This window comes from Eriocheir sinensis, chromosome 68 (genome assembly GCF_024679095.1).
Source record: "Eriocheir sinensis breed Jianghai 21 chromosome 68, ASM2467909v1, whole genome shotgun sequence".
NCBI classification, from domain to species: domain Eukaryota; kingdom Metazoa; phylum Arthropoda; class Malacostraca; order Decapoda; family Varunidae; genus Eriocheir; species Eriocheir sinensis.
Genome location: NC_066576.1, coordinates 8,431,502 through 8,441,501, shown reverse-complemented (window position 1 = coordinate 8,441,501; position 10,000 = coordinate 8,431,502). Strand labels below are relative to the sequence as shown.

General features: G+C 42.2%; 1 protein-coding gene across 2 annotated transcripts in view; it reads right to left on the bottom strand.

The window, feature by feature from the left end:
- Positions 1-10,000, bottom strand: part of LOC126988257 (beta-arrestin-1-like) — a 141,034-nt gene that overhangs the window by 101,433 nt on the left and 29,601 nt on the right. For both annotated transcript variants that reach the window (XM_050846314.1, XM_050846313.1), the window contains exon 2: positions 9,710-9,738. The gene's annotated coding sequence lies outside the window, so the exon portion shown is untranslated. The remainder of the gene's footprint in view (positions 1-9,709; positions 9,739-10,000) is intronic.

Below are 10,000 nucleotides of genomic sequence, written 5' to 3'. Positions count from 1 at the left end.
TGTATTGGCATTCACAATTGACTACCAAGCCTGTTCCACTCATCCACGACTCTGCTTGCCAGTTCTTAACCCGTGAATCATCTTTGTCAGTACCTATTTTAACATTGTGCTGTCATATGCATTCTATAGTAAGATGACCATAAGAGAACCGCATGATCAAGACGAGGTTATACAAGACAACTCCTGTGAACCTAACCCCACAAATAACATCTTTTTTTTTTATGTATTTATTGTATTGGCATTCACAACATGACTACCAAGCCTGTTCCTCTCATCCACGAGTCTGCTGGTGAACCGATGCATGCCAATTCTTAACCAGTGAAGCATCTTTGTCTATACCGATTCTAACATTGTGATATCCATTCTATAGTAAGGTGACCAGAAGAGGAGGAGGAGGAGGATGAATGGATGAGGAGAGAGAGAGAGAGAGAGAGAGAGAGAGAGAGAGAGAGAGAGAGAGAGAGAGAGAGAACCGCATGATCAAGATGAGGTCTCACTAATCCTAAATACAGATTGTGGATGACTTCAGAACCTCTATTTCTTACGCCCCTAGAAATGAATCACAGAACCCTATTTGTGTGATTTTAAGCAAGAATAGTGGATTAGATGAAGGGTATTTAAGAAGGTTGTTCGTCAAGGTTTTATAGTGTGTGTGTGTGTGTGTGTGTGTGTGTGTGTGTGTGTTACTGTGGGGGAGATAAAAAAAAAGTCATAATTGATAGCGTAAGAGGATATATATACATACCTCATGGAGAGAGAGAGAGAGAGAGAGAGAGAGAGAGAGAGAGAGAGAGAGAATGCTGCCAAATGGATTGTTTACGCTATAGTCTGTTCAGTAGAGTTATCAGACACCACCGTTTACACACACATAAACACACACACACACACTCACTCTCTCTCTCTCTCTCTCTCTCTCTCTCTCCAAAGCCTTACATACATCACCATTCATCCATTTCTTCCCAACCAAATTTTCACCACCACCACCACCAACAACACCACCACCAACAACAAAAACAACACCACCAACAACGACGACAACAACGACGACAACATCTCTCATTAGATTAACAGCCACGGTAATAGGAGAAACGAATAACAAGAGGAGGAGGAGGAGGAAGAGGAGGAACATAAGGAGTAGGAGGAGAAGGGGGAGGGGAAAGAGGAAAAAGAAGAACAACAACAACAACAAGAAAAATATATAAAGCGAAAAGGAAAGGAAAGACGAAAAGACGATGAAAAAAAAGATAAGAAAAGACGAAAATGAAGAAAAAAAGGCAGAGCAGGAAAGGAAAGAGGGTTCAAACCACCACCAGGGTCATAAATGTACCTCTTGAAATGCCCAATACCCCTTCAAAAACCCTGTGAGTGAGCGGCGAAGCGTTTGAGAACATGGTCCCAGCAGATCGCAGAATCCCAAGAAACGTCCGTGGCTGCAAGACCGGCTTTGTTGGCACCACTGGTAACGTCATACAGCGAGGCTCACGTCCGGCGTTGCCATGGCGCCCACAATGCTGGCCCAGGCTGACGCGAGGGACGGGTAAGAATTCAAGATCACCTAACTTTTTTTTTATTACATCCTCGCCTATAGCGCCGGTAGGGTTTCTTCAGTCGGCCCAACCACGTCATGGCGCAGGCAATTTTTATAGTGGCGCCAGTCCGGGTTGATGGATGGTCTTCAGGACAGCATGTGGGTAGTCTTAGGCCACTCGGCGGTGACTGAAAAATCCCAGGTGGTTACCGGCGGATTCGAACCCGCACCATGGACAACGCGATGAATGCGGAGCCGGCACGCTAACCACTCAGCCACCGCCTCCCCTTAAAGCAGAAGGTAAGAATTCATGATAAGCTAACTGCACCTATGCCCCGAGCTGGTCCATTTGATGTGGGTGTCTGGTCACTTGCGGCATCCTTAGTTATATCAGGAGGGAGAGAAGGGAGGGGAAGAGAGTGGAGATAGGATGGATGGAGGAAAGGTAGAGTGGAGAGGTAGGAGAGTAGTGGAGAGAGGATGGATGAAGAAAAGGGAAAATGGAGAGTTGGTCGAGTAATGGAATTGAGGGAGAGGAATAAAGAGAGGGAGTGGAGAGCTGGGAAGAAGGGATGAAGAGGAGAGAGAAAGTGGAGAAAAGCGGAAAGAAGGGATGGAGAGATAAAGGAAAGGAATGGAGAGGACGAGAGAGGGATGGATAGAGAATACAAGTAGTGGAGTGGAGAACGATGGAGAGAAAAGGGAGAGATTGAGGGTCAGTTGATTAGGTTTTCATGGTCATCCCAAAGTCTATATACACCAAGTCAAGTCATACGCAGGTTTGTGGGAGGAGACACGGCCGGGGCGTGGTTTATGCGTGACACTGCTTGGAGCCAAACTAGAGAATGTAGAAACAGGGATTTAGAGAAAACGAAGAAAGGCGGACTACTTTAAATCAATCACTTCAACACCGCCGTTTGTAGGCATTGGAATTACAGTCACGCAATAGCACAATAAAAAGACATATTTTTTCGTCGGTGGCTTGCCTGAACGCGCCGTGAAAGGAGGCGAGAATGCACATCCAGAGTGCACATACGGCCCCAACTTTAGTCACCCCTGAACTGGCGGGTATTTTTTTTTTTGGCTTCAAGTGACGTCATCCCGCTGCTCCGCCCCCAAACCGCCTCCTGCGCGTACCCGTCGCAGTTTTGAAGCAGAGTGACTTGACTTGGTATATATAGACTTAGGTTCATCCGTTGTGTCTTTCTTTCGGAGGACTCGTCAATGCACTGTCCGTGGCCGAGACAGTGAACCGATATGGCATTCAGTGGGGGTTTGGTCTCCTGCGTCACACACACACACACACACACACACACACACGCCTGACCCCGCATTTCAATTGAACGTTTTCACCCAATGACCAGATACGTAACATTCTCTCTCTCTCTCTCTCTCTCTCTCTCACGTAACGGAGGCAGCTTAAGGGCAAAACATAAAACAACAAAAAACAAAAACAAAGAAAAAGCCGCTAGAAAAAAAATAAATATATAAAAACGCTAACAAAATTGACCTCTGACCTTCTCCCTATGTTACGAAGGGCTGAAGTGTTGTATAATATGACATCCGTATGCGTGCTGATTAAACCTGATATATAGTAAAACAACATTGAACCCTTGGCGATAAGAAAGTGTACCTAAGCAAACATGTCTTATTAACCGAGACAGGACTGATGGCACTGACCCGGGAGAAGAAGAAGGGAGAAGGGTGATGAGAAGGGGAGAGGAAAGGGAAGGAGAGAAAAGGTAGAGGGGTGGAGGGGAGAGGGAAGGAGAGAGGAAGAAGAGGAGTAGAGAGGAAAGGGATGATGGGGAATGGAAGACGAATGGAGAGAGAGTGGATTGAAGAGATGGAGAGAAGGAGAGAGAGGCAGAGAGAGAGAACCGGGGAGAGGAGGAGAGAGGGAGAGGGAGGGAGGGAGAGAGGATGAACTGAACAGCTCAATCATTCAATCAGTAAGTGACGATCCAACGTGACAGGAGGAGAAGGAGGAGGAGGAGGAGGAGGAGGACGAAAATGCTAAGAAGGAAGACGAGAATGAGGAGGAGGAGGAGGACGAAAATGCTAAGAAGGAAGACGAGAATGAGGAGGAGGAGGAGGACGAGGAGGAGGAGGAGGAAGACGAGAATGAGGAGGAGGAGGAGGACGAGGAGGAGGATCAGGAAGAGTTCATTGTGGCGCTCTAAGAAAAGGAGGAAGAACAACAGATTAACTGAACAGGAGGAGGAGGAAGAGGAGGAGGAGGAGGAGGAGGAGGAGGAGGAGGATACAGTAGTGCCATGCTTCGTTAGTTTATTTACCTAAGTTCAAGAGGCGAGGTAGGAAGAAGATGGAGGAGGAGAAGGAGGAGGAGGAGGAGGAGGAAGTGCAGGAAGGAGAAGGTAAAGAACAAGAGAGGAGAGGGGAAGAGGAGGAGGAGGAGGAGGAGGAGGAGGAGGGAAAATATAAAGAACACGAACAGGAAAAAAATAGATGATAATGAAGAACAAAAACACGAACAAAGAAGAAAAAGAACAAGAACAAGGTAAAGAAAAAAAAAAGAAAAGGGAAAATAGAAAAAAAATAATATAGAAAAAAATTATCAGTCACAACAACAACAACAACAACAACAACAACAACAACAACCAGACAATAACTGAGATGAAGCAAAAATTAAAACTAAGGAGACAAGAAAATGGCAGAATATAAAAGATAATGATGATGATGATGATGATGGTTGAAGAGGAGGAAGAGATGAAGCAGAAGAGGAGGAGGAGGAGGAGGAGGAGGAGGAGGAGGAAAAAGCAATAACTATTAAAAACTAAAACTATAAAGAGAAAAATTCACAATAAGACAATAAAACAAGTATTAAAGAGAGAGAGAGAGAGAGAGAGAGAGAGAGAGAGAGAGAGAGAGAGAGAGAGAGAGAGAGAGAGAACAAGTGGATGCTTAAAGACATCAACAGTGTAAGTGGTCAGAACTCCTCCTCCTCCTCCTCCTCTTCCGCTTACTTTGCTTCTTGTCCTCTTTTTTCTCCTCCCTTTTCGTTTATTTATTTATTCTTTACAACACCTTTAATCTTCCTCCTCCTCCTCCTCCTCCTCGTGTTACTCCAGGTAGAACATATTAGGACAGGTAAGGGGGCAACCAGTTTGTGACGTAACGCTGTAACCAGGTGAAGGAGGAGGAGGAGGAGGAGGAGAGGAGGAGGAGGAAGAGGACAGGGAGTGGGAGGAGGAAGAAGATGAGGAGGAAAAGATAAAACAATTGTAAAGTCATTTTGAACAAACACACAGTCACACACACACACACACACACACACACACAGACACACAACTACGCATTCTATTTTTTTTTGTCAGAGAGAGAGAGAGAGAGAGAGAGAGAGAGAGAGAGAGAGAGAGAGAGAGCAAAAAGGAGTTAATTAGCGTCTGTAAAGAAAGCAAAGAACAGCGTCCCGCCAGATGTCATTTATCACGACTCAAATTTAATTACTAACACCACGCGATAAGGGAATCTCTCTCTCTCTCTCTCTCTCTCTCTCTCTCTCTCTCTCTCTCTCTCTCTCTCTCTCTCTTGCAGTACGCATCAACTTATGTTTTAGCAGACATTCGGGAGATCGAACACGAGCGAGAAACATGTGTCTGTGCACTTTTCAAGGCTTAAAATGACACTTTTCAAAAGCCTATTACACACGTTCACTAAGTATTCATCGTCACTAGTGGTGTAGGGCATGTTCCTCGCATGACCCCGGCACCCCGACCTGCTCGTGGCTGGAGAGTACCATTCTCGTATCTCTCACAGCCTCGCCAGGTGTGGTACTCCTTGTACGTGGGCCTTGTGGAACACCACCAGCGCAGCGACGTCCCGGCGGTGCTCCAGAGTGTCCAGGGGTGTCATATCCTGTGGGGACGGCTGGGGGTTGTTCTCCTCTAACAGCCGCTGCACACGTCGTTCCACCTTGTTCAGTCTGTACAGGTGAGTGGCCGCGCTAGACATCCAGGTCAGAGCCCCGTACTCCAGGTAGGGTCTTACCTGGGCCTTGTAGAGGAGCATAATTCCTCGCTTGTCAAGGAGATCAGCCACTCTACTCCCTTCCTCTTCTCTCTCCCTCCAATCCTTCCTGTTTTTCCCCTCATTTTTCTTCTCATATTCCCGTTTTTGTTTCTCCCTTTGTTTATTTCTATCAATAACTAACGACACCGAGGGAAAGTTCACACCACCTCCACCACAAAGAACAACAACAACAACAACAGTCAAACAACCACCACCACCATCACCACCACCACCAACAACAACAACAGAGACCTTATATCTAACTACAACGAGGAGAGAATGACACCACCACTACCACCATCACCACCACCACCACCAACAACAACAACAACTAAAAACTCGCCTATAACAGCTCTCAACAAGTCAACTTAATCCCTCGCCTCGTCTCACACACACTTTGCACTCTCGATGTTGTTCTGCTTCTCCAACCCCCTTTTCACCACCCCTCAAAAAGTTCTTATAGTTAGTCCAAAGTTCCCATCACCAACCACGTCACGCAACACAAGATAGTTTATACCTGTACAAAACTAGACCAGCGTCCTAAACTGAAGGAAATTATATGCACAGTTTGCCCTTCCATTCACCCCTAGCCCCCTTGATAAGTTCCTAAAGTTGGCACACTCACCAACCATGTCACGAATTACTAGTTAACTTGTATAAAACAGGACCAGCGTGATAAACTGAAGTATATTTTTTAATTATATGCTAAGTTCGCCCTTCCATTCACCCCTAGCCCCCTTGATAAGTTCCTAAAGTTGGCACACTCACCAACCATGTCACGAATTACTAGTTAACTTGTATAAAACAGGACCAGGGTGATAAACTGAAGTATATTTTTTAATTATATGCTAAGTTCGCCCTTCCATTCACCCCTAGCCCCCTTGATACGTTCCTAAAGTTGGGACACTCACCAACCATGTCACGAATTACTAGTTAACTTGTATAAAACAGGACCAGCGTGATAAACTGAAGTATATTTTTTTAATTATATGCTCAGTTTGCCCTTCCATTCACCCCTCCCCTTGATGTATATATTTTAATTATAGCACAGTTTGCCCTTCCATTCACCCTAACCCCTTGATAAGTTGGCACACTCACCAACCATGTCACGAATTACTAGTTAACTTGTATAAAACTAGACCAGCGTGATAAACTGAAGTATATTTTTTAATTATATGCTCAGTTCGCCCTTCCATTCACCCCTAGCCCCCTTGATAAGTTCCTAAAGTTGGCACACTCACCAACCATGTCACGAATTACTAGTTAACTTGTATAAAACAGGACCAGCGTGATAAACTGAAGTATATTTTTTTAATTATATGCTCAGTTTGCCCTTCCATTCACCCCTAACCCCCTTGATAAGTTCCTAAGTTGCCACACTCACCAACCATGTCACGAATTACTAGTTAACTTGTATAAAACTAGACCAGCGTGATAAACTGAAGTATATTTTTTTTAATTATATGCTCAGTTTGCCCTTCCATTCACCCCTAGCCCCCTTGATAAGCTCCTAAAGTTACCACACTCACCAACCATGTCACGAATTACTAGTTAACTTGTATAAAACTAGACCAGCGTGATAAACTGAAGTATATTTTTTAATTATATGCTCAGTTTGCCCTTCCATTCACCCCTAACCCCCTTGATAAGTTCCTAAGTTGCCACACTCACCAACCATGTCACGAATTACTAGTTAACTTGTATAAAACAGGACCAGCGTGATAAACTGAAGTATATTTTTTTAATTATATGCTCAGTTTGCCCTTCCATTCACCCCTAGCCCCCTTGATAAGTCCCTAAAGTTGGCACACTCACCAACCATGTCACGAATTAATAGTTAACTTGTATAAAACCAGACCAGCGTGCTATCATTTACCGGCCTCTTGCAGACTCCTTACGTTCTTATGTTCTTATATGCATCCCGATCGATACTGTATTGGCGCTCCGAAGTGTGGACTCTTGGCGCCAAGCTCAGCGCCTCCCAGTCTGTCCCCTAATCAGCATGAGCCTATAATTAAAACACCGAAAAACCCGCGTCGTCACAAGAGAAAAAAGGAGACACAAAAAATATGGATAAAAGAAACCATGAGTAGGCATTGTTGTTTATGGGAATGGTACGTACCCACAGAAAGCAGCTAGCGCAGACGCATATACAAAAATAAATAAATAAATATAAATAAATGAATACAAAATAAATAAATAAATAAATAAAACAGACAGAAGACACACAAGTTCATTTATCCACACACACACAACCACACATACACAGACAGACAGACAGACACACACACACACACACACACACACACACACACACACACACACACACACACACACACACACACACACACACACACACACACACACATTCACCCACACAAAATACATAATTCATACACAAATGCCGGCAATCGTATACACACAAAAATAAACAGGAGCAGTAAATAGCGGGCTTTTATTTTCATTATTGTTTTTTTTTTTTACGCCCTTGCACTGTAAAAAAAAAAAAAAAAAAAAAATGCACATGTACACTTCTTATATCTGAATTAACACAGCCGCCAGACCCGCCCACCCACACCCACACCTGTATAGCTCACCAGGTGTATATAATATTTACTTACCTCCCACGTGTAGTCCTGATGAGGGAACACCTGAGGTCGACCACGCCGCAATCACCGAGCAATAGTTAACCCTGATATTTTTTATTTATTTACAACAAAGGGGACAGCACAAGAGCACACACAAAAAGGAAACAATAAAAACAAAATAAATAAAAATAATAACAAAAAATAAATAAACATTAAATAAACAATAAAAATAGTTTACCCTGAATTTTTTTTTCATAGCAAAGTAGACAACACAAGAGCAAACAAAAAAAGGAAACAATAAAAACAATAAAAATAATAATAAAAAATAAATAAACAATAAAAACAATGAAAATAGTTAACCCTGATTTTTTTTACAGCAGAGGAGACAACACAAGGGCACACAAAAAAAGGAAACAATAAAAACAATAAAAATAATAATAAAAAATAGATAAACAATAAAAACAATGAAAATAGTTAACCCTGAATTTTTTTTTATAGCAAAGGAGACAACACAAGAGCAAACAAAAAAAGGAAACAATAAAAACAATAAAAATAATAATAAAAAATAAATAAACAATAAAAATGAAAATAGTTAACCCTGAATTTTTTTTATAGCAAAGGAGACAACACAAGGGCACACAAAAAAAGGAAACGATAAAAACAATAAAAATAATAATAAAAAATAAATAAACAATAAAAACAATGAAAATAGTTAACCCTGAATTTTTTTTCATAGCAAAGGAGACAACACAAGAGCACACAGAAAAAGGAAACAATAAAAACAATAAAAATAATAATAAAAAATAAATAAACAATAAAAACAATGAAAATAGTTAACCCTGATTTTTTTTACAGCAAAGGAGACAACACAAGAGCAAACAAAAAAGGAAACAATAAAAACAATAAAAATAATAATAAAAAATAAATAAACAATAGAAATAGTTATCCCTGAATTTTTTAACAGCAGAGGGGACAGCACAAGGGCACACAAAAAAGGAAACAATATAAAAAAAAGCCCGCTACTCGCTGCTCCTGTAAAGAATCCCAAGAGGTGGCCGAAAGAGCAGTCAGTTACGTGAAGCTATGAAGTCTTTCTTTTCACTCTTTTTCTCTCTCTCTCTCTCTCTCTCTCTCTCTCTCTCTCTCTCTCTCTCTCTCTCTGTACTAATGCATGATTGATCCATGTTCGTAACGAAATAAACACACACGCACGCGCGCACACACACACACACACACACACAGACAGACAGACAGACCGATACACACACACACACACACACACACACACACACACACACACACACACACACACACACACACAAGCACACCTGAGGCACGTCTAATTAACCTGATATATGCAATGATTTTTCTCTTATTTTGATCGTTTTATCATTGACATTTTTTCTCCGGTTTATCCAGATTTTAATTAACTGCCATGACTCTCTCTCTCTCTCTCTCTCTCTCTCTCTCACCTGGTCCACGGTACATAGTTTTCGCAAAGAGGTCGACACACACACACACACACACACACACACACACACACACATTGCTCCAGACTTACCTTCCAGTACTCCTTGCTCTCCTTGGACACTGGAAGCAGAGATAGAGACGGTCATTAGTTTATTCTGATTTCCCTGGTTCAATAACTTACATCTTATATCATTACAGAGCCAGAGAAAACTAAGTAAGAGGTGGTTTTGAATTATAGGAAAACTCTTCGATCATTAGACACTTGTTTAAGATTCAGTGCGTAGATTACAGCTTATTGTAATGCATATCTTGCACATTGAAAGAATATAACATAAGAAAAAGGTAAAGAGAAATACTAATAACATACCCACAACAAAATAGA